General features: G+C 42.1%; 1 protein-coding gene and 1 long non-coding RNA gene across 48 annotated transcripts in view; one reads left to right on the top strand and one right to left on the bottom strand.

The window, feature by feature from the left end:
• Positions 1-25,460, bottom strand: part of LOC127918296 (NLR family CARD domain-containing protein 3-like) — a 115,525-nt gene that overhangs the window by 82,992 nt on the left and 7,073 nt on the right. The window lies entirely within an intron of this gene.
• On the top strand, positions 18,596-25,452 carry LOC127918298 (uncharacterized). Of its 40 annotated transcripts, none has more exons than XR_008099729.1 (7): positions 18,596-22,058; positions 22,089-22,388; positions 22,818-22,877; positions 23,531-23,680; positions 23,770-23,859; positions 23,890-23,979; positions 24,070-25,452. It is a non-coding gene; the product is annotated as an uncharacterized LOC127918298 (long non-coding RNA). The 40 variants fall into 40 exon arrangements; XR_008099725.1 differs by having other exon boundaries at positions 24,040-25,452; XR_008099711.1 differs by adding an exon at positions 22,999-23,058 and having other exon boundaries at positions 23,531-23,590; positions 23,890-25,452.

The raw sequence follows: 25,460 nt of genomic DNA, 5'->3' as shown, positions 1-25,460 counted from the left end.
AGTCTGATGTCCCTTTATACCACAGGCTGGACCATGTCCTTACCTCAGCATGTAGAAAGAAGCCTGATGTCCCTTTATACCACAGGCTGGACCATGTCCTTACCTCAGCATGTAGAAAGAAGTCTGATGTCCCTTTATACCACAGGCTGGACCATGTCCTTACCTCAGCATGTAGAAGCCTGATGTCCCACCTTCCCACAGTGGAAGCATGTGACTGAAACTCTCTGATTTTCATTTGAAACTCTTTTCCTGTGCACTTTTCCTTTTTTTTGTGATCAACTTTTTAATTATTTTAAAGGAAAACAGATAAGACCAAATAGCAGCAGGAATGATTTTACATCTAGAGAAACAATACTGTTGACTACTGTTTTCTAGGAGGAAGGTGAACCCTGTTTAATGAGATTATAATGTATCAGCTGGTGATTAGGATTGTTAGATGAACCCACTAAGTTCCTGATGAACTCCTCTTCAGCAGCTAGTTCCATGAACACAGTGATTTCAATGTCCTTCACCAAGGTCAGATGACCCTCAGTCAACAGTCTCTTTAGTGTATCTTCACTCCGTAGCCACATTCTAGTCTGTCTCTTATGATGTCATTTAGAACACCATTCAACTCAGTGTTCTGATAGGTTCTTTACTGCAGCAGCAAACATTGGTCCTGATTCTCCCTCTTCCTGATGTGTCCTGTGGAACCTGAACCTTTCAGTATTAACTAGTGGTTCTGGTGAAACATGTCCTTTAAGTATTAACTAGTGGTTCTGGTGAAACAGGTCCTTTCAGCATTAACTAATGGTTCTGGTGAAACAGGTCCTTTCAGTATTAACTAGTGGTTCTGGTGAAACAGGTCCTTTCAGTATTAACTAGTGGTTCTGGTGAAACATGTCCTTTAAGTATTAACTAGTGGTTCTGGTGAAACAGGTTCTTTCAGCATTAACTAGTGGTTCTGGTGAAACAGGTCCTTCCAGTATTAACTAGTGGTTCTGGTGAAACAGGTCCTTTCAGTATTAACTAGTGGTTCTGGTGAAACAGGTCCTTTCAGTATTAACTAGTGGTTCTGGTGAAACAGGTCCTTTCAGTATTAACTAGTGGTGAAACAGGTCCTTTCAGTATTAACTAGTGGTGAAACAGGTCCTTTCAGTATTAACTAGTGGTTCTGGTGAAACAGGTCCTTTCAGCATTAACTAGTGGTTCTGGTGAAACAGGTCCTTTCAGTATTAACTAGTGGTTCTGGTGAAACAGGTCCTTTCAGTATTAACTAGTGGTTCTGGTGAAACAGGTCCTTTCAGTATTAACTAGTGGTGAAACAGGTCCTTTCAGTATTAACTAGTGGTTCTGGTGAAACAGGTCCTTTCAGTATTAACTAGTGGTTCTGGTGAAACAGGTCCTTTCAGTATTAACTAGTGGTTCTGGTGAAACAGGTCCTTTCAGTATTAACTAGTGGTGAAACATGTCCTTTCAGCATTAACTAGTGGTTCTGGTGAAACAGGTCCTTTAAGTATGTCCACAACATCCCCATACGTCTTGTCCCTACTACAGGCTGGACAGTCCATGTCCTTACAACAGGCTGGACAGTCCATGTCCTTACAACAGGCTGGACAGTCCATGTCCTTACAACAGGCTGGACAGTCCATGTCCTTACAACAGGCTGGACAGTCCATGTCCTTACAACAGGCTGGACAGTCCATCATGTCCTTACAACAGGCTGGACAGTCCATGTCCTTACAACAGGCTGGACAGTCCATCATGTCCTTACAACAGGCTGGACAGTCCATGTCCTTACAACAGGCTGGACAGTCCATCATGTCCTTACAACAGGCTGGACAGTCCATGTCCTTACAACAGGCTGGACAGTCCATGTCCTTACAACAGGCTGGACAGTCCATCATGTCCTTACAACAGGCTGGACAGTCCATGTCCTTACAACAGGCTGGACAGTCCATGTCCTTACTACAGGCTGGACAGTCCATGTCCTTACAACAGGCTGGACAGTCCATGTCCTTACAACAGGCTGGACAGTCCATCATGTCCTTACAACAGGCTGGACAGTCCATGTCCTTACAACAGGCTGGACAGTCCATGTCCTTACAACAGGCTGGACAGTCCATCATGTTCTTACAACAGGCTGGACAGTCCATGTCCTTACAACAGGCTGGACAGTCCATCATGTCCTTACAACAGGCTGGACAGTCCATGTCCTTACAACAGGCTGGACAGTCCATCATGTCCTTACAACAGGCTGGACAGTCCATGTCCTTACAACAGGCTGGACAGTCCATCATGTCCTTACAACAGGCTGGACAGTCCATGTCCTTACAACAGGCTGGACAGTCCATGTCCTTACAACAGGCTGGACAGTCCATGTCCTTACAACAGGCTGGACAGTCCATGTCCTTACAACAGGCTGGACAGTCCATGTCCTTACAACAGGCTGGACAGTCCATGTCCTTACAACAGGCTGGACAGTCCATGTCCTTACAACAGGCTGGACAGTCCATGTCCTTACAACAGGCTGGACAGTCCATGTCCTCCATACAACAGGCTGGACAGTCCATGTCCTTCATGAACAGGCTGGATGTTAACAGTCCATCATGTCCTTACAACAGGCTGGACTCTCTCTGTTAGTCCACTGTCCATGATGATGTTAACTCTCTCTGTTAGCTGGACAGTCCATTTACATGTCCTTACAACAGGCTGGACATGTTAACTCGTTACACTTCCCTCCATGATGATGTTAACTCTCTCTGTTAGCTCCACTTCCTTTTCTGCCTCCATGATGATGTTAACTCCTCTGTTAGCTCCACTTCCCTTCATGATGATGTTAACTCTCTCTGTTAGCTCCACTTGATGACTTCTCCATGATGATGTTAACTCTCTCTGTTAGCTCCACTTCCCTTCATGATGATGTTAACTCTCTCTGTTAGCTCCACTTCCCTCCATGATGATCCCTTCATGATGATGTTAACTCTCTCTGTTAGCTCCACTTCCCTCCCATGATGATGTTAACTCTCTCTGTTAGCTCCACTTCCCTTCATGATGATGTTAACTCTCTCTCCACTTCCCTCCATGTTAGCTCCACTTCCCTCCATGATGATGTTAACTCTCTCTGTTAGCTCCACTTCCCTCCATGATGATGTTAACTCTCTCTGTTAGCTCCACTTCCCTCCATGATGATGTTAACTCTCTCTGTTAGCTCCACTTCCCTCCATGATGATGTTAACTCTCTCTGTTAGCTCCACTTCCCTCCATGATGATGTTAACTCTCTCTGTTAGCTCCACTTCCCTCCATGATGATGTTAACTCTCTCTGTTAGCTCCACTTCCCTTCATGATGATGTTAACTCTCTCTGTTAGCTCCACTTCCCTTCATGATGATGTTAACTCTCTCTGTTAGCTCCACTTCCCTCCATGTTAGCTCCACTTCCCTCCATGATGATGTTAACTCTCTCTGTTAGCTCCACTTCCCTCCATGATGATGTTAACTCTCTCTGTTAGCTCCACTTCCCTTCATGATGATGTTAACTCTCTCTGTTAGCTCCACTTCCCTCCATGATGATGTTAACTCTCTCTGTTAGCTCCACTTCCCTCCATGATGATGTTAACTCTCTCTGTTAGCTCCACTTCCCTCCATGATGATGTTAACTTCCCTCTGATGATGTTAGCTCCACTTCCCTCCATGATGATGTTAACTCTCTCTGTTAGCTCCACTTCCCTCCATGATGATGTTAACTCTCTCTGTTAGCTCCACTTCCCTCCATGATGATGTTAACTCTCTCTGTTAGCTCCACTTCCTTCCCTCCATGATGATGTTAACTCTCTCTGTTAGCTCCACTTCCCTCCATGATGATGTTAACTCTCTGTTAGCTCCACTTCCCTCCATGATGATGTTAACTCTCTCTGTTAGCTGATGATGTTAGCTCCACTTCCCTTCATGATGATGTTAACTCTCTCTGTTAGCTCCACTTCCCTCCATGATGATGTTAACTCTCTCTGTTAGCTCCACTTCCCTCCATGATGATGTTAACTCTCTCTGTTAGCTCCACTTCCCTCCATGATGATGTTAACTCTCTCTGTTAGCTCCACTTCCCTCCATGATGATGTTAACTCTCTCTGTTAGCTCCACTTCCCTCCATGATGATGTTAACTTCCCTCTGATGATGTTAACTCTCTCTGTTAGCTCCACTTCCCTCCATGATGATGTTAACTCTCTCTGTTAGCTCCACTTCCCTTCATGATGATGTTAACTCTCTCTGTTAGCTCCACTTCCCTCCATGATGATGTTAACTCTCTCTGTTAGCTCCACTTCCCTCCATGATGATGTTAACTCTCTCTGTTAGCTCCACTTCCCTTCATGATGATGTTAACTCTCTCTGTTAGCTCCACTTCCCTCCATGATGATGTTAACTCTCTCTGTTAGCTCCACTTCCCTCCATGATGATGTTAACTCTCTCTGTTAGCTCCACTTCCCTCCATGATTCCCTCCATGATGATGTTAACTCTCTCTGTTAGCTCCACTTCCCTCTCCCATGATGATGTTAACTCTCTCTGTTAGCTCCACTTCCCTCCATGATGATGTTAACTCTCTCTGTTAGCTCCACTTCCCTCCATGATGATGTTAACTCTCTCTGTTAGCTCCACTTCCCTCCATGATGATGTTAACTCTCTCTGTTAGCTCCACTTCCCTCCATGATGATGTTAACTCTCTCTGTTAGCTCCACTTCCCTCCATGATGATGTTAACTCTCTCTGTTAGCTCCTGTTCCCTTCATGCTCTCTCTGTTAGCCACTTCCCTCCATGATGATGTTAACTCTCTCTGTTAGCTCCACTTCCCTCCATGATGATGTTAACTCTCTCTGTTAGCTCCACTTCCCTCCATGATGATGTTAACTCTCTCTGTTAGCTCCACTTCCCTTGATGATGTTAACATGATGATGTTAACTCTCTCTGTTAGCTCCACTTCCCTCCATGATGATGTTAACTCTCTCTGTTAGCTCCACTTCCCTCCATGATGATGTTAACTCTCTCTGTTAGCTCCACTTCCCTCCATGATGATGTTAACTCTCTCTGTTAGCTCCACTTCCCTCCATGATGATGTTAACTCTCTCTGTTAGCTCCACTTCCCTCCATGATGATGTTAACTCTCTCTGTTAGCTCCACTTCCCTTCATGATGATGTTAACTCTCTCTGTTAGCTCCACTTCCCTCCATGATGATGTTAACTCTCTCTGTTAGCTCCACTTCCCTCCATGATGATGTTAACTCTCTCTGTTAGCTCCACTTCCCTCCATGATGATGTTAACTCTCTCTGTTAGCTCCACTTCCCTCCATGATGATGTTAACTCTCTCTGTTAGCTCCACTTCCCTTGATGTTAACTCTCTCTGTTAGCTCCACTTCCCTCCATGATGATGTTAACTCTCTCTGTTAGCTCCACTTCCCTCCATGATGATGTTAACTCTCTCTGTTAGCTCCACTTCCCTCCATGATGATGTTAACTCTCTCTGTTAGCTCCACTTCCCTTCATGATGATGTTAACTCTCTCTGTTAGCTCCACTTCCCTCCATGATGATGTTAACTCTCTCTGTTAGCTCCACTTCCCTCCATGATGATGTTAACTCTCTCTGTTAGCTCCACTTCCCTCCATGATGATGTTAACTCTCTCTGTTAGCTCCACTTCCCTCCATGATGCACTCCCTCCATGATGATGTTAACTCTCTCTGTTAGCTCCAGCTCCCACTTCCCTCCATGATGATGATGTTCTCTCTGTTAGCTCCACTTCCCTCCATGATGATGTTAACTCTCTCTGTTAGCTCCACTTCCCTCCATGATGATGTTAACTCTCTCTGTTAGCTCCACTTCCCTTCCATGATGATGTTAACTCTCTCTGTTAGCTCCACTTCCCTCCATGATGATGTTAACTCTCTCTGTTAGCTCCACTTCCCTCCATGATGATGTTAACTCTCTCTGTTAGCTCCACTTCCCTCCATGATGATGATGATCCACTTCCCTCCATGATGATGTTAACTCTCTCTGTTAGCTCCACTTCCCTTCATGATGATGTTAACTCTCTCTGTTAGCTCCACTCCACTTCCCTTCCATGATGATGTTAACTCTCTCTGTTAGCTCCACTTCCCTCCATGATGATGTTAACTCTCTCTGTTAGCTCCACTTCCCTCCATGATGATGTTAACTCTCTCTGTTAGCTCCACTTCCCTCCATGATGATGTTAACTCTCTCTGTTAGCTCCACTTCCCTCCATGATGATGTTAACTCTCTCTGTTAGCTCCCCTCCATGATGATGTTAACTCTCTCTGTTAGCTCCACTTCCCTCCATGATGATGTTAACTCTCTCTGTTAGCTCCACTTCCCTCCATGATGATGTTAACTCTCTCTGTTAGCTCCACTTCCCTCCATGATGATGTTAACTCTCTCTGTTAGCTCCACTTCCCTCCATGATGATGTTAACTCTCTCTGTTAGCTCCACTTCCCTTCATGCTCCACTTCCCTCCATGATGATGTTAACTCTCTCTGTTAGCTCCACTTCCCTCCATGATGATGTTAACTCTCTCTGTTAGCTCCACTTCCCTCCATGATGATGTTAACTCTCTCTGTTAGCTCCACTTCCCTCCATGATGATGTTAACTCTCCTGTTAGCTCCATGATGATGTTAACTCTCTCTGTTAGCTCCACTTCCCTCCATGATGATGTTAACTCATGATGATGTTAACTCCACTTCCCTCCATGATGATGTTAACTCTCTCTGTTAGCTCCACTTCCCTTCATGATGATGTTAACTCTCTCTGTTAGCTCCACTTCCCTTCCATGATGATGTTAACTCTCTCTGTTAGCTCCACTTCCCTCCATGATGATGTTAACTCTCTCTGTTAGCTCCACTTCCCTCCATGATGATGTTAACTCTCTCTGTTAGCTCCACTTCCCTCCATGATGATGTTAACTCTCTCTGTTAGCTCCACTTCCTCCATGATGATGTTAACTCTCTCTGTTAGCTCCACTTCCCTCCATGATGATGTTAACTCTCTCTGTTAGCTCCACTTCCCTCCATGATGATGTTAACTCTCTCTGTTAGCTCCACTTCCCTCCATGATGATGTTAACTCTCTCTGTTAGCTCCACTTCCCTCCATGATGATGTTATGTTAACTCTCTCTGTTAGCTCCACTTCCTGATGATGTTAACATGATGATGTTAACTCTCTCTGTTAGCTCCACTTCCCTCCATGATGATGTTAACTTCCCTCCATGATGATGTTAACTGTTAGCTCCACTTCCCTCCATGATGATGTTAACTCTCTCTGTTAGCTCCACTTCCCTCCATGATGATGTTAACTCTCTCTGTTAGCTCCACTTCCCTCCATGATGATGTTAACTCTCTCTGTTAGCTCTCATGATGATGTTAACACTTCCCTTGATGATGTTAACTCTCTCTGTTAGCATGATGATGTTAACTCTCTGTTAGCTCCACTTCCCTCCATGATGATGTTAACTCTCTCTGCTCCACTTCCCTCCATGATGATGTTAACTCTCTCTGTTAGCTCCACTTCCCTCCATGATGATGTTAACTCTCTCTGTTAGCTCCACTTCCCTCCATGATGATGTTAACTCTCTCTGTTAGCTCCACTTCCCTCCATGATGATGTTAACTCTCTCTGTTAGCTCCACTTCCCTCCATGATGATGTTAACTCTCTCTGTTAGCTCCACTTCCCTCCATGATGATGTTAACTCTCTCTGTTCCAGCTCCATGATGATGTTACTTCCCTCCATTCCGATGATGTTAACTCTCTCTGTTAGCTCCACTTCCCTCCATGATGATGTTAACTCTCTCTGTTAGCTCCACTTCCCTTCATGATGATGTTAACTCTCTCTGTTAGCTCCACTTCCCTTCATGATGATGTTAACTCTCTCTGTTAGCTCCACTTCCCTCCATGATGATGTTAACTCTCTCTGTTAGCTCCACTTCCCTCCATGATGATGTTAACTCTCTCTGTTAGCTCCACTTCCCTCCATGATGATGTTAACTCTCTCTGTTAGCTCCACTTCCATGATGATGTTAACTCTCTCTGTTAGCTCCACTTCCCTCCATGATGATGTTATGATGATGTTAACTCTCTCTGTTAGCTCCACTTCCCTCCATGATGATGTTAACTCTCTCTGTTAGCTCCACTTCCCTCCATGATGATGTTAACTCTCTCTGTTAGCTCCACTTCCCTCCATGATGATGTTAACTCTCTCTGTTAGCTCCACTTCCCTCCATGATGATGTTACTTCCTCCATTCCCTTCATGATGATTAACTCTCTCTGTTAGCTCCACTTCCCTCCATGATGATGTTAACTCTCTCTGTTAGCTCCACTTCCCTTCATGATGATGTTAACTCTCTCTGTTAGCTCCACTTCCCTTCATGATGATGTTAACTCTCTCTGTTAGCTCCACTTCCCTCCATGATGATGTTAACTCTCTCTGTTAGCTCCACTTCCCTCCATGATTATGATGATGTTAACTCTCTCTGTTAGCTCCACTTCCCTCCCTGATGATGATGATGATGATGTTAACTTAACTCTCTCTGTTAGCTCCACTTCCCTTCATGATGATGTTAACTCTCTCTGTTAGCTCCACTATGCACTTCCCTCCATGATGATGTTAACTCTCTCTGTTAGCTCCACTTCCCTTCATGATGATGTTAACTCTCTCTGTTAGCTCCACTTCCCTCCATGATGATGTTAACTCTCTCTGTTAGCTCCACTTCCCTCCATGATGATGTTAACTCTCTCTGTTAGCTCCACTTCCCTTCATGATGATGTTAACTCTCTCTGTTAGCTCCACTTCCCTCCATGATGATGTTAACTCTCTCTGTTAGCTCCACTTCCCTCCATGATGATGTTAACTCTCTCTGTTAGCTCCACTTCCCTCCATGATGATGTTAACTCTCTCTGTTAGCTCCACTTCCCTCCATGATGATGTTAACTCTCTCTGTTAGCTCCACTTCCCTTCATGATGATGTTAACTCTCTCTGTTAGCTCCACTTCCCTCCATGATTATGTTATGTTAACTTCCCTCTCTGTTAACTCCACTTCCCTTCATGATGATGTTAACTCTCTCTGTTAGCTCCACTTCCCTTCATGATGATGTTAACTCTCTCTGTTAGCTCCACTTCCCTCCATGATGATGTTAACTCTCTCTGTTAGCTCCACTTCCCTCCATGATGATGTTAACTCTCTCTGTTAGCTCCACTTCCCTCCATGATGATGTTAACTCTCTCTGTTAGCTCCACTTCCCTCCATGATGATGTTAACTCTCTCTGTTAGCTCCACTTCCCTCCATGATGATGTTAACTCTCTCTGTTAGCTCCACTTCCCTCCATGATGATGTTAACTCTCATCCACTTCCCTCCATGATGATGTTAACTCTCTCTGTTAGCTCCACTTCCCTTCATGATGATGTTAACTCTCTCTGTTAGCTCCACTTCCCTCCATGATGATGTTAACTCTCTCTGTTAGCTCCACTTCCCTCCATGATGATGTTAACTCTCTCTGTTAGCTCCACTTCCCTCCATGATGATGTTAACTCTCTCTGTTAGCTCCACTTCCCTTCATGATGATGTTAACTCTCTGATGATGTTAACTGTTAGCTCCACTTCCCTCCATGATGATGTTAACTCTCTCTGTTAGCTCCACTTCCCTCCATGATGATGTTAACTCTCTCTGTTAGCTCCACTTCCCTCCATGATGATGTTAACTCTCTCTGTTAGCTCCACTTCCCTCCATGATGATGTTAACTCTCTCTGTTAGCTCCACTTCCCTTCCATGATGATGTTAACTCTCTCTGTTAGCTCCACTTCCCTCCATGATGATGTTAACTCTCTGATGATGTTAACTCTCTCTGTTAGCTCCACTTCCCTCCATGATGATGTTAACTCTCTCTGTTAGCTCCACTTCCCTTCATGATGATGTTAACTCTCTCTGTTAGCTCCACTTCCCTCCATGATGATGTTAACTCTCTCTGTTAGCTCCACTTCCCTCCATGATGATGTTAACTCTCTCTGTTAGCTCCACTTCCCTCCATGATGATGTTAACTCTCTCTGTTAGCTCCACTTCCCTCCATGATGATGTTAACTCTCTCTGTTAGCTCCACTTCCCTTCATGATGATGTTAACTCTCTCTGTTAGCTCCACTTCCCTCCATGATGATGTTAACTCTCTCTGTTAGCTCCACTTCCCTTCATGATGATGTTAACTCTCTCTGTTAGCTCCACTTCCCTTCATGATGATGTTAACTGTTAACTTCCCCCTCCATGATGATGTTAACTCTCTCTGTTAGCTCCACTTCCCTCCATGATGATGTTAACTCTCTCTGTTAGCTCCACTTCCCTTCATGATGATGTTAACTCTCTCTGTTAGCTCCACTTCCCTCCATGATGATGTTAACTCTCTCTGTTAGCTCCACTTCCCTCCATGATGATGTTAACTCTCTCTGTTAGCTCCACTTCCCTCCATGATGATGTTAACTCTCTCTGTTATGCTCCACTTCCCTTCCATGATGATGTTAACTCTCTCTGTTAGCTCCACTTCCCTCCATGATGATGTTAACTCTCTCTCCACTTCCCTCCATGATGATGTTAACTCTCTGTTAGCTCCACTTCCCTCCAGCACTTCCCTCCATGATGTTAACTCTCTCTGTTAGCTCCACTTCCCTCCATGATGATGTTAACTCTCTCTGTTAGCTCCACTTCCCTCCATGATGATGTTAACTCTCTCTGTTAGCTCCACTTCCCTTCATGATGATGTTAACTCTCTCTGTTAGCTCCACTTCCCTTCCCTCCATGATGATGTTAACTCTCTTTAACTTCCCTCCATGATGATGTTAACTCTCTCTGTTAGCTCCACTTCCCTCCATGATGATGTTAACTCTCTCTGTTAGCTCCACTTCCCTCCATGATGATGTTAACTCTCTCTGTTAGCTCCACTTCCCTTCATGATGATGTTAACTCTCTCTGTTAGCTCCACTTCCCTCCATGATGATGTTAACTCTCTCTGTTAGCTCCACTTCCCTCCATGATGATGTTAACTCTCTCTGTTAGCTCCACTGATGATGATGTTAACTCTCTCTGTTAGCTCCACTTCCCTCCATGATGATGTTAACTCTCTCTGTTAGCTCCACTTCCCTCCATGATGATGTTAACTCTCTCTGTTAGCTCCACTTCCCTCCATGATGATGTTAACTCTCTCTGTTAGCTCCACTTCCCTCCATGATGATGTTAACTCTCTCTGTTAGCTCCACTTCCCTTCATGATGATGTTAACTCTCTCTGTTGTTAGCTCCACTTCCCTCCATGATGATGTTAACTCCACTTCCCTCCATGATGATGTTAACTCTCTCTGTTAGCTCCACTTCCCTCCATGATGATGTTAACTCTCTCTGTTAGCTCCACTTCCCTCCATGATGATGTTAACTCTCTCTGTTAGCTCCACTTCCCTCCATGATGATGTTAACTCTCTCTGTTAGCTCCACTTCCCTCCATGATGATGTTAACTCTCTCTGTTAACTCCCTCCATGATGATGTTAACTCTCTCTGTTAGCTCCACTTCCCTCCATGATGATGTTAACTCTCTCTGTTAGCTCCACTTCCCTTCATGATGATGTTAACTCTCTCCATGATGATGTTAACTCTCCACTTCCCTCCATGATGATGTTAACTCTCTCTGTTAGCTCCACTTCCCTCCATGATGATGTTAACTCTCTGTTAGCTCCACTTCCCTCCATGATGATGTTAACTCTCTCTGTTAGCTCCACTTCCCTCCATGATGATGTTAACTCTCTCTGTTAGCTCCACTTCCCTCCATGATGATGTTAACTCTCTCTGTTAGCTCCACTTCCCTTCATGATGATGTTAACTCTCTCTGTTAGCTCCACTTCCCTCCATGATGATGTTAACTCTCTCTGTTAGCTCCACTTCCCTTCATGATGATGTTAACTCTCTCTGTTAGCTCCACTTCCCTCCATGATGATGTTAACTCTCTCTGTTAGCTCCACTTCCCTCCATGATGATGTTAACTCTCTCTGTTAGCTCCACTTCCCTCCATGATGATGTTAACTCTCTCTGTTAGCTCCACTTCCCTTCATGATGATGTTAACTCTCTCTGTTAGCTCCACTTCCCTCCATGATGATGTTAACTCTCTCTGTTAACTCTCTCCACTTCCCTTCATGATGATGATGTTGTTAGCTCCACTTCCCTCTGTTAGCTCCACTTCCCTCCATGATGATGTTAACTCTCTCTGTTAGCTCCACTTCCCTCCATGACGATGTTAACTCTCTCTGTTAGCTCCACTTCCCTCCATGATGATGTTAACTCTCTCTGTTAGCTCCACATCCCTCCATGATGATGTTAACTCTCTCTGTTAGCTCCACTTCCCTTCCTGATGATGTTAACTCTCTCTGTTAGCTCCACTTCCCTTCCTGATGATGTTAACTCTCTCTGTTAGCTCCACATCCCTCCATGATGATCTTAACTCTCTCTGTTAGCTCCACTTCCCTTCCTGATGATGTTAACTCTCTCTGTTAGCTACACTATGCACTTCCCTCCATGACGATGTTAACTCTCTCTGTTAGCTCCACTTCCCTTCATGATGATGGTAACTCTCTCTGTTAGCTCCACTTCCCTCCATGATGATGTTAACTCCCTCTGATGATGTTAACTCTCTCTGCTCCACTTCCCTCCATGATGATGTTAACTCTCTCTGTTAGCTCCACTTCCCTTCATGATGATGTTAACTCTCTCTGTTAGCTCCACTTCCCTCCATGATGATGTTCTCTCTGTTAACTTCTCCATGATGATGTTAACTCTCTCTGTTAGCTCCACTTCCCTTCATGATGATGTTAACTCTCTCTGTTAGCTCCACTTCCCTCCATGATGATGATGATGTAACTCTCTCTGTTAGCTCCACTTCCCTCCATGATGATGTTAACTCTCTCTGTTAGCTCCACTTCCCTTCATGATGATGTTAACTCTCTCTGTTAGCTCCACTTCCCTTCATGATGATGTTAACTCCCTCCATGATGATGTTAACTCTCTGTTAGCTCCACTTCCCTCCATGATGATGTTAACTCTCTCTGTTAGCTCCACTTCCCTTCATGATGATGTTAACTCTCTCTGTTAGCTCCACTTCCCTCCATGATGATGTTAACTCTCTCTGTTAGCTCCACTTCCCTCCATGATGATGTTAACTCTCTCTGTTAGCTCCACTTCCCTCCATGATGATGTTAACTCTCTCTGTTAGCTCCACTTCCCTCCATGATGATGTTAACTCTCTCTTAGCTCCACTTCTCCACTTTAACCCTCTCATGATGATGTTAACTCTCTCTGTTAGCTCCACTTCCCTCCATGATGATGTTAACTCTGTTAGCTCCACTTCCCTCCATGATTAACTCTCTCTGCTCCACTTCCCTCCATGATGATGTTAACTCTCTCTGTTAGCTCCACTTCCCTCCATGATGATGTTAACTCTCTCTGTTAGCTCCACTTCCCTTCATGATGATGTTAACTCTCTCTGTTAGCTCCACTTCCCTCCATGATTATGTTAACACTACCTTATGACAACCAGTGGAACAGCCACTCTGTTAACTTCCCTCTGATGATGTTAACTGTTAGCTCCACTTCCCTCCATGATGATGTTAACTCTCTCTGTTAGCTCCACTTCCCTCCATGATGATGTTAACTTCTCCATGATGATGTTAACTCTCTCTTAGCTCCACTTCCCTCCATGATGATGTTAACTCTCTCTGTTAGCTCCACTCTCTCTGTTAGCTCCACTTCCCTCCATGATGATGTTAACTCTCTCTGTTAGCTCCACTTCCCTCCATGATGATGTTAACTCTCTCTGTTAGCTCCACTTCCCTCCATGATGATGTTAACTCTCTCTGTTAGCTCCACTTCCCTCCATGATGATGTTAACTCTCTCTGTTAGCTCCACTTCCCTCCATGATGATGTTAACTCTCTCTGTTAGCTCCACTTCCCTCCATGATGATGTTAACTCTCTCTGTTAGCTCCACTTCCCTCCATGATTATGATGTTAACTCTCTCTGTTAGCTCCACTTCCCTTCATGATGATGTTAACTCTCTCTGTTAGCTCCACTTCCCTCCATGATGATGTTAACTCTCTCTGTTAGCTCCACTTCCCTTCATGATGATGTTAACTCTCTCTGTTAGCTCCACTTCCCTTCATGATGATGTTAACTCTCTCTGTTAGCTCCACTAGATGATGTTAACTCCACTTCCCACTTCCCATGATGATGTTAACTCTCTCTGTTAGCTCCACTTCCCTCCATGATGATGTTAACTCTCTCTGTTAGCTCCACTTCCCTCCATGATGATGTTAACTCTCTCTGTTAGCTCCACTTCCCTCCATGATGATGTTAACTCTCTCTGTTAGCTCCACTTCCCTTCATGATGATGTTAACTCTCTCTGTTAGCTCCACTTCCCTCCTCTCTCTGTTAGCTCCATGATGATGTTAACTCTCTCTGTTAGCTCCACTTCCCTCCATGATGATGTTAACTCTCTCTCCACTTCCCTTCATGATGATGTTAACTCCACTTTCCCTCCATGATGATGATGTTAACTCTCTCTGTTAGCTCCACTTCCCTCCATGATGATGTTAACTCTCTCTGTTATGATGATGTTAACTCTCTCTGTTAGCTCCACTTCCCTCCATGATGATGTTAACTCTCTCTGTTAGCTCCACTTCCCTCCATGATGATGTTAACTCTCTCTGTTAGCTCCACTTCCCTCCACTTCCCTTCCATGATGATGTTAACTCTCTCTGTTAGCTCCACTTCCCTTCATGATGATGTTAACTCTCTCTGTTAGCTCCACTTCCCTCCATGATGATGTTAACTCTCTCTGTTAGCTCCACTTCCCTCCATGATGATGTTAACTCTCTCTGTTAGCTCCACTTCCCTCCATGATGATGTTAACTCTCTCTGTTAGCTCCACTTCCCTCCATGATGATGTTAACTCTCTCTGTTAGCTCCACTTCCCTCCATGATGATGTTAACTCTCTCTGTTAGCTCCACTTCCCTCCATGATGATGTTAACTCTCTCTGTTAGCTCCACTTCCCTCCATGATGATGTTAACTCTCTCTGTTAGCTCCACTTCCCTTCATGATGATGTTAACTCTCTCTGTTAGCTCCACTTCCCTTCATGATGATGTTAACTCTCTCTGTTAGCTCCACTTCCCTTCATGATGATGTTAACTCTCTCTGTTAGCTCCACTTCCCTCCATGATGATGTTAACTCTCTCTGTTAGCTCCACTTCCCTCCATGATGATGTTAACTCTCTCTGTTAGCTCCACTTCCCTCCATGATGATGTTAACTCTCTCTGTTAGCTCCACTTCCCTTCATGATGATGTTAACTCTCTCTGTTAGCTCCACTTCCCTCCATGATGATGTTAACTCTCTCTGTTAGCTCCACTTCCCTTCATGATGATGTTAACTCTCTCTGTTAGCTCCACTTCCCTCCATGATGATGTTAACTCTCTCTGTTAGCTCCACTTCCCTCCATGATGATGTTAACTCTCTCTGTTAGCTCCACTTCCCTCCATGATGATGTTAACTCTCTCTGTTAGCTCCACTTCCCTTCATGATGATGTTAACTCTCTCTGTTAGCTCCACTTCCCTCCATGATGATGTTAACTCTCTCTGTTAGCTCCACGACCTCAATGATGATGTTAACTCTCTCTGTTAGCTCCACTTCCCTTCATGATGATGTTAACTCTCTCTGTTAGCTCCACTATGCACTTCACTCCATGACGATGTTAACTCTCTGTTAGCTCCACTTCCCTTCATGATGATGTTAACTCTCTCTGTTAGCTCCACTTCCCTCCATGATGATGTTAACTCTCTCTGTTAGCTCCACTTCCCTCCATGATGATGTTAACTCTCTCTGTTAGCTCCACTTCCCTCCATGATGATGTTAACTCTCTCTGTTAGCTCCACTTCCCTCCATGATGATGTTAACTCTCTCTGTTAGCTCCACTTCCCTCCATGATGATGTTAACTCTCTCTGTTAGCTCCACTATGCGCTTGTCTCTGCTAGTAATACACCGTGTTAACATTAGACTAGACTGAACCACAGAAAATAACCGTTTTAAACAATTTTAAAAACCGTCTAGTTCCTGTAGATTCAGACTCATCGCCAATCTTTTGTTATGTTTTGTGGGTTTCATAACCAGGTCTGTATAACAATTCAATAATGATGAGACGGGAGACAGGAATCAGTTCAACCATTTATCTGGAACGTGATCATCTCAACACACTCAAACCCCCATGATGCTCTGCGGCACAACCCCAATATACAACAAATAAATCAATAAATGAGTAAATGGACAGTAAGCAAAGCTCAGAGGAATTTAAATGTTCAGTTCTAGAAAGTAGGGCCATGGGACAGGGTCAGAAAGGTCAGTATATTTGATACCTGGTTACAGAGGTGACATAACAAGCATACAGTGCCTTGCGAAAGTATTCGGCCCCCTTGAACTTTGCAACCTTTTGCCACATTTCAGGCTTCAAACACAAAGATATAAAACTGTATTTTTTTGTGAAGAATCAACAACAAGTGGGACACAATCATGAAGTCGAACGACATTTATTGGACACGCCCAGTTTTTCAGTTTTTGATTTGTTAAAAAAGTTTTAAATATCCAATAAATGTCGTTTTATATCACCGTTTTATATCTTTATGTTTGAAGCCTGAAATGTGGCAAAATGCACTGTAAGGTCCATTATAACACAGTGAAGTAGAGGTGAGGAGAGGAGTCAGTTTTCCCCTTTTTATGGATTCAGATATTGGTTATTTCCCAGATCCAGTGTCCTTTGAGTTTTCCATGGCTGCCGTACCCTGATGGTTGTCTGGCTGTGAACCTGTAGTAGAGTTAGATAAAACCATGAGAGAGAATAAAGTAGATGGCACATGTCAAACGTATGATTCATGACCCTATGCCGGGATGATGTATGCATGCCCATATTTGGGCATCCGGTCAGGACATCCTGTTCTTGTTGTCACGCCTTAGAGGGTGTGTGAAATTATGTATATTCCTTTGAAGTTGTCATGATGATTAATGTGTAGGGACCTGGTTGAACTGGGGGGAACTGTGTTTGAACATTTGAAAGAGAATGGCCCCACACCCCCTGTTTTGTTGCCCTTGGGGTTGTTGTCTATGAAGCAGGAATGTCTGGGAGGGGGATTGTGTGAGTGTGTGTGTGTGTCTGCATGGGGTCTGTGTGTGTCTCTGCATGGGTCCCTTCATTGTGTACATTTTGAGCTTTCAACAACAATAAAACAGCCATCTAAATAATGTTTCTCGGCCTGTTGAGTTTCCTATTTAGTTCTCTTTATATGTACATGCACAGAGCTTCCAGGTGGCTCCAGCCTATGGATGTTCGGTGCATGTACACTGGGGAGATCAGAATCCTAAAGGTAATTTCAGATTCAGGTTTAGGGTGTAATAACTTTAGGGAAACCACATTTCACATGATGTACATAGAGAGCATAAAGGTGTAACAGGGATGAATGGATCTTCAATGTACAACAGTAGTCTTCTGTAACAAGCAATACGTGTTCCACAGTCAATCATGACTCCTCTTTATGAAAGGCCTTTACTTATGACTTAAACAGATTCATTTTCTACCATCTTATTCATTAATGCTGTGGGATAAATCAGGTGAAGGTGTGAAATCACACTAAAGGTCCATCTAGTGAACAGAGGATAATGGGCCAGCATTCGTCAATGAGGGAGAAGCCTTCCACCGATTGAACAGGTTGAAGAAACAACTGGGGAACTCTATCAGTACACAAGAAATGCAGGCATTCGGTGATAACTAGGATAACTAGGATGCTGCTGGTAGAGTAGCTAGCTAGCTTACCGAGCTGTACCGACTAACTAGGATAACTAGGATGCTGCTGGTAGAGTGGCTAGCTAGCTTACCGAGCTGTACCGACTAACTAGGATAACTAGGATGCTGCTGGTAGAGTAGCTAGCTAGCTTACCGAGCTGTACCGACTAACTAGGATAACTAGGATGCTGCTGGTAGAGTGGCTAGCTAGATTACCGAGCTGTACCGACTAATTTGGCTAGCTAGCAGGTCGTTCGTCTGTCCCTCGTCTCGAAGATGATGATGAATCCGGTGAAACACAAAATGAAACAAGGATAGAGAGTGAAAAGGATCTGGCTACACTCATACTGTCCCTGACCGGAAAGAAAAAAGCAAATTGAACAATAAACTTCAGTGTCTCAACACAGAAGGAATGTTGTGTTTGTTTAATATTGTTTTAGGACTATGAAATTGTAAAAAAAAAAAAGGATTAGCCTATGGATTATGAAAACAACAAAAATAAATGGGAAAATGGGAGGAGAAATGACTAGAGACAGTGTTGGTTAACTCACTGACCATGACCCATGAGTTCTTCTTACCTTTGGTCAGTAGATAAGTCTCCCTCTCTAAACAGTATAGGTAGACGAATAGACCGGTTACGCTTCATGGACACACAGCTGGGAACAGGGGAGGCTGGTCTCTCCTGCTGGATTGGGCTTCAACACAACAGAGACAAACATTACATCTCTCATCTACTCTGAGCTCAGATGAGAAAATATAAGAAGAGTTTAACTCCAAAATGCTATATATCCATTTTCAGAAATGTTTGTAGAATTTGCTTTTATTGTTTCAAGAAATTATGACAGAGATTGGTGTGTTTTTTCACAAGCTAAGCATGGAATGTGATTGTTCAAAAACAGACATGTATTTGCTTAAAATGTTTCACTTGATTATTTCATTTCAGAGTGACAAATAGTGCTGTTTCTTTCCTAATCGCTATATATCTGCCTCACTCATAGAAATAAGTAGTACTGCTACGTCTTACACAGTAATAATATATATCTGTCTCTCTCATAGAAATCAGTAGTACTGCTAGGTTTGATACAGTCAAATGTGACCGACCGGCTCGATTCGGGCCTGATGTAGCAAAATTTGAAATAGTTTTTTTACTACAGACTCAGACCTAGAAAATGGTATATCACACACGACAGTTGTGTAAGGGCTCTTGTCGCAATGAGGATCGGACCAAAGCACAGCGTGGTAAGTGTTCATGTCTTTATTAGATCAAAAAACACTAAAAAACACTCTAACAAAATAAACAAGAGGGAAAACCGAAACAGTTCTGCAAGAACAAGAAAACACCTATCCACAAAAATCAGGTGGGAAAAAAGCCTGATGATTTCTCAAACAATGATAGACATCTGTCCCTGATTGAGAACCATACCCGGCCAAAACATAGAAACAGAAAACATAGAAATAAAGAAACTACAATACCCACCCTAGTCACACCCTGGCATACCCAAAATAGAGAATAAAACCCTCTCTATGGCCAGAGTGTGACACGTTGAGGAACAATGGGAAAGTAATTCTGCTTTGAAAGATGATAAACTTGTAACGTCATTGTCACACCATAGAGGTTTTTATACTCTACTTTTGTTAGGCCAGGGTGTGACTAGGGTGGGCATTCTATGTTAATTTTCTATATTTGGGATTTCTGTGTTTGGCCGGGTGTGGTTTCGGTTATTCTTTTTGTCATTTTCGTATTTAGTGTTCAGTTGCTAATAAATTAATTATGAACACGTGGACACCTTGGTCCTTCTTCTCTTGATTGCCGTTACAGTAATCTTTGAGAAAATAGTCTTTAGTAGTAGTCTTTAGTAGTCAAATAGTCTTTGTCTACATGGCTGTTAGTTAGGCAGATAATGTAACCTATCTTAATATATTTTGATATATAATTAACTAAATGTATGATGTTTTTGGTTGAAGTCAGTTTCATTGTTTCTTATGCTATAAATGGTTATTTTATGATAGTATGTGGTAAAATGAACTAGAAAATTATATATTTTGCATTTCTGAGTAATTACTATTTTAGTAAGGAATTGCACATTATTCAGTATTCCTGCAGTTGCTGCATAATTCCAATAGATGGCAGCATAAGACACCTAAAAGACACCTGCCTCTGATTGAGAACCATACCAGGCCAAACTCAAAAACCAACATAGAAAAACAAACACAGACTGCCCAACCCATAATAAAACAAAGACAAAACAAAGGCGGTTAACAAAGGAACTAAGGTCAGAACGTGACACATCCGCTGAATTCCAAATTAAAAATATTTCATGTTCAAGAAATCACAAGTGCAATATACCAAAACACAGTTCAGCTTGTAGTTAGTCCACCTGGTGTATCAGATTTCAAAAAAGCTTTACAGCGAAAGCAAACCAAACATTTATGTGAGGATATCTCTTTCAGCAGACAAAACATTACAAACAGCTAGCAGCAAAGTAGATTGGTCACGAAAGTCAGAAAAGCAATCAAATTAATCGCTTAACTTGATGCTCTTCATATGTTTACACTCACGAGACTCCCAGTTACACAATAAAATATTATTTTTATATCCAAAAACCATTTCGTTGGCACGTTTTGTTTAGTAATCCACAGGCTCGTGCAGGTCACGATGGGCAGACAAACATTCCAAATAGTATCCGTAAAATTTGTAGAAACATGTCAAACGTTTTTTTATAATCAATTCTCAGGTTGTTTTTACAATATAAAATTGATAATATTTCAACCAGACGGTAGCCTTTTCAATAGGAGAGAAAGAGAGAAAAGGTCTTGCTCCAGACCCTCGTGCAAAAATCTGGGGACATCCAGCTATCTACTGACACGATGTGATCAATCTCGCTCATTTTTCAGAATAAAAGCCTGAAACTGTCAAAGACTGTTCACACCATGTGGAAGCCATAGGGAAAGGAATCGGGTTGATATCCCTTAAAATTGGAGGGTAGGCATGCAATGGAACAGAGAGGTTTCAGAATAACAGCACGTCCTGGTAGGATTTTCCTCAGGTTTTCGCCTGCAATATCAGTTCTGTTATAATCACAGACAATATTTTGACAGTTTTGGAAACTTTTGAGTGTTTTCCATCCTATTATGCCAATTATATGCATATTCTAGCGTTTGAGCCTGAGAAACAGGCAGGTTCATTTGGGCACATTTTTCATCCAAACATCAAAATACTCCTAGTCTCAAGAGGTTTTAAGCATTAAAGTCATCTAGTTACCGTCCACCGTCCAAAGATCTGCTTTGCTTTATCTTGGCCAGGTCGCAGCTGTAAATGAGATCTTGTTCTCAACTAGCCAACCTGTTTAATTATACATATAGGTGAACTAAAAATGTAATAAATAAAAAATAAATCAATAAAATAATATTCAAAAGTTCGGTCCTTGGACACAGAGGGGTTAAACACTGTTCTGTACGGGGACGCGGACAGTTCCAGAACGCGGACATGAGCAGTGGAACACAATCAACTAAACCCAGTCTTTACAGTGGGTTACATTAGTAATATTCATTTTTTATTATTATGTTAAACAAACATTCTACGTTTTTTTATAACAATATGTTGAGCTCAGGGACCATATCCACAAAGCGTCATTTTGGCAGACTAACTCAGGTTTTTTCCATATACACAAAGCGTCTCGGAGTACAACATTGGTCGTATAAGTGCTGAGAATAAAGACATTTGACGCTAATGTGTATAAATTAAAGCTATTTATGAAGTATCTAGTCCCACCTAGTCAGCAGATATTTAGGACACCTGGTGAGCTGTCCTAAGTAGTTAAGAGTTAACAGCAGGTGTCCTAAGTAGTTAAGAGTTAACAGCAGGTGTCCTAAGTAGTTAAGAGTTAACAGCAGGTGTCCTGAGTAGTTAAGAGTTAACAGCAGGTGTCCTAAGTAGTTAAGAGTTAACAGCAGCTGTCCTAAGTAGTTAAGAGTTAACAGCAGGTGTCCTAAGTAGTTAAGAGTTAACAGCAGCTGTCCTAAGTAGTTAAGAGTTAACAGCAGCTGTCCTAAGTAGTTAAGAGTTAACAGCAGCTGTCCTAAGTAGTTAAGAGTTAACAGCAGCTGTCCTAAGTAGTTAAGAGTTAACAGCAGCTGTCCTAAGTAGTTAAGAGTTAACAGCAGGTGTCCTAAGTAGTTAAGACTTAACAGCAGCTGTCCTAAGTAGTTAAGAGTTAACAGCAGCTGTCCTAAGTAGTTAAGAGTTAACAGCAGGTGTCCTAAGTAGTTAAGAGTTAACAGCAGGTGTCCTAAGTAGTTAAGAGTTAACAGCAGGTGTCCTGAGTAGTTAATAGTTAACAGCAGGTGTCCTAAGTAGTTAAGAGTTAACAGCAGGTGTCCTGAGTAGTTAAGAGTTAACAGCAGGTGTCCTAAGTAGTTAAGAGTTAACAGCAGGTGTCCTAAGTAGTAAAGAGTTAACAGCAGGTGTCCTGAGTAGTTAAGAGTTAACAGCAGGTGTCTTAAGTAGTTATAGAATTAACAGCAGCTGTCCTAAGTAGTTCCTGTTAACAGCAGCTGTAATTAGTTAAGTAGTTAAAATAAGGTGTCCTAAGTAGTTAAGAGTTAACAGCAGGTGTCCTAAGTAGTTAAGAGTTAATGCAGCAGGTGTCCTGAGTAGTTAAGAGTTAACAATGTGTCCTAAGTAGTTACCATGAGTTAACATAGCAGCTGTCTTAAGTAGTTAGAGTTAACAGCAGGTGTCCTAAGTAGTTAAGATTAACAGCAGCTGTTTGCCTAGTGGCTAAGGAGTTAACAGCAGCTGTCCTAAGTAGTTAAGAGTTAACAGCAGGTGTCCCAAGTAGTTAAAACAGTTAACAGCAGGTGTCCTAAGTAAAAATTAAGAGTTAACAGCAGGTGTCCTGAGTAGTTAAGAGTTAACAGCAGGTGTCCTAAGTAGTTAAGAGTTAACAGCAGCTGTCCTAAGTAGTTAAGAGTTAACAGCAGGTGTCCTAAGTAGTTAAGAGTTAACAGCAGCTGTCCTAAGTAGTTAATAGTTAACAGCAGCTGTCCTAAGTAGTTAATTAGTTAACAGCAGCTGTCCTAAGTAGTTAAGAGTTAACAGCAGCTGTCCTAAGTAGTTAAGAGTTAACAGCAGCTGTCCTAAGTAGTTAAGAGTTAACAGCAGGTGTCCTATGTAGTTAAGACTATAACAGCAGCTGTCCTAAGTAGTTAAGAGTTAACAGCAGCTGTCCTAAGTAGTTAAGAGTTAACAGCTAGGTGTCCAAAGTAGTTAAGAGTTAACAGCAGGTGTCCTAAGTAGTTAAGAGTTAACAGCAGGTGTATTGAGTAGTTAAAATTAGTTAACAGCAGGTGTCCTAAGTAGTTAAGAGTTAACAAATTATGCAGGTGTCCTGAGTAGTTAAGAGTTAACAGCAGGTCTTTATGTGAAATCCTAAGTAGTTAAGAGTTAACAGCAGGTGTCCTAAGTAGTAAAGAGTTAACAGCAGGTGTCCTGAGTAGTTAAAAACAGCAGGTGTACTAAGTAGTTAAAAGTTAACAGCAGCTGTCCTAAGATAGTTAAGAGTTAACAGCAGGTGTCCAAAGTAGTTAAGAGTTAACAGCAGCTGTCCTAAAGAAACTTAAATAGTTAACAGCAGGTGTCCTAAGTAGTTAAGAGTTAACAGCAGGTGTCCTAAGTAGTTAAGAGTTAACAGCAGGTGTCCTGAGTAGTTAAGAGTTAACAGCAGGTGTCCTAAGTAGTTAAGAGTTAACAGCAGCTGTCCTAAGTAGTTAAGAGTTAACAGCAGGTGTCCTAAGTAGTTAAGAGTTAACAGCAGCTGTCCTAAGTAGTTAGAGTTAACAGCAGCTGTCCTAAGTAGTTAAGAGTTAACAGCAGCTGTCCTAAGTAGTTAAGAGTTAACAGCAGCTGTCCTAAGTAGTTAAGAGTTAACAGCAGCTGTCCTAAGTAGTTAAGAGTTAACAGCAGGTGTCCTAAGTAGTTAAGACTTAACAGCAGCTGTCCTAAGTAGTTAAGAGTTAACAGCAGCTGTCCTAAGTAGTTAAGAGTTAACAGCAGGTGTCCTAAGTAGTTAAGAGTTAACAGCAGGTGTCCTGAGTAGTTAATAGTTAACAGCAGGTGTCCTAAGTAGTTAAGAGTTAACAGCAGGTGTCCTGAGTAGTTAAGAGTTAACAGCAGGTGTCCTAAGTAGTTAAGAGTTAACAGCAGGTGTCCTAAGTAGTTAAGAGTTAACAGCAGGTGTCCTGAGTAGTTAATAGTTAACAGCAGGTGTCTTGATAATACTATAGAATTATGCAGTGAGTCAGTGGTTCCTGCTCCACATGTAATTGCTTTGAAGTAGTTAAAATAATGTTTGATATTTCTATATGATCAATCCATAAATAATAATATAGACCTACATGCAACAGTATGTCTTGTGCTTTTGGCAATGAGTTATGTATAATAATGATGTATAACTAGTGATACCATGTATGTCTGCATAGCATTTTGTCTTCATTTTAGCAGATTAACTCATGCTTATTTCTGAAGATTAACACAGGTTTTTGCCCAGTGGCTAAGGAGTTGGAGCTGTGGCTGAAAGGTGGCTGGTTTGAATCCCGTGAGCTGGAAAAAAACTGCTGCTGGGTTCACCACGTCAAAACCTCAAAACATTAACCTTTCGTTGATCAGAACTCTAGAGGTTCTTCTTCGCTGAAACCAAAAAATATAACTTTTAGTGATTCCATATATTAATGAAGTGATAGAAGCCTTTTTGGTTCTAGAAGGAACCTTCTGTTCTAAGAGTGTATAATAATAAACACGTTGTTCTTCTGATTATTTAATTATCTACATCATGTTATTTCAAGTTCTCCCTTTGGACACAACATCATGTTGTTAAAAATACTCCTAAATTGTACATGGCTATAAATTGGGCATTTGAAGGCATCTAGGGTGTAATATGTGTTCAATGAATATGAACATTGTTGCAACGTTGTAGGCAACATTATTGGCAAGGGACTTGATGACTACTATGCCAAAGATATTTAGAGTTGTTAAACCGTTGTGAAGAGTGTGTTGATATAAAGGTAATATTGTAATATTGTTAAAATTATGCGTGTAACAACAATCAGAATTGGTTAAAAAATATGCATACCATTATATTAGGTAATAATTAAGAGTAGGCAAAGTGGTCGTGTCATGTGAAAATTATGTCAAATGTCTAACATTGGAACGAGTACAGTCAGGGTGCCGTGGAACCCCTGCAGTACCTCCCCAGACCCCGGAATCAGAACCCCTGATTTAGCAGATGCTCTTATCCAGAGCGATTTACAGATAGCATTCATCTTGAGATAGTAAGCTGAGACAATCACATAATAGAGTCAAATATACAAACATTTCATTCCAGCTAAAAAATGGATATATAGCGTTTTGCAATAAATAAAAAAAATGATACAAAAAAAAACGATGAATTAAAAATCTGAGAGCAGTGAAGATAACCGTTTCTGATTAAAAAAACTAATGTGCAAATTTTTGGAAATAGCATTTTTGAAAGAAACTCTAAATAATTCCTAAACACAACTGTCAACTCA

Source organism: Oncorhynchus keta, unplaced genomic scaffold (assembly GCF_023373465.1).
Source record: "Oncorhynchus keta strain PuntledgeMale-10-30-2019 unplaced genomic scaffold, Oket_V2 Un_contig_1395_pilon_pilon, whole genome shotgun sequence".
In the NCBI taxonomy this organism is placed as follows: domain Eukaryota; kingdom Metazoa; phylum Chordata; class Actinopteri; order Salmoniformes; family Salmonidae; genus Oncorhynchus; species Oncorhynchus keta.
The sequence above is the reverse complement of the archived record's forward strand: the minus strand, read 5'-3'. Positions and strand labels throughout refer to the sequence as shown.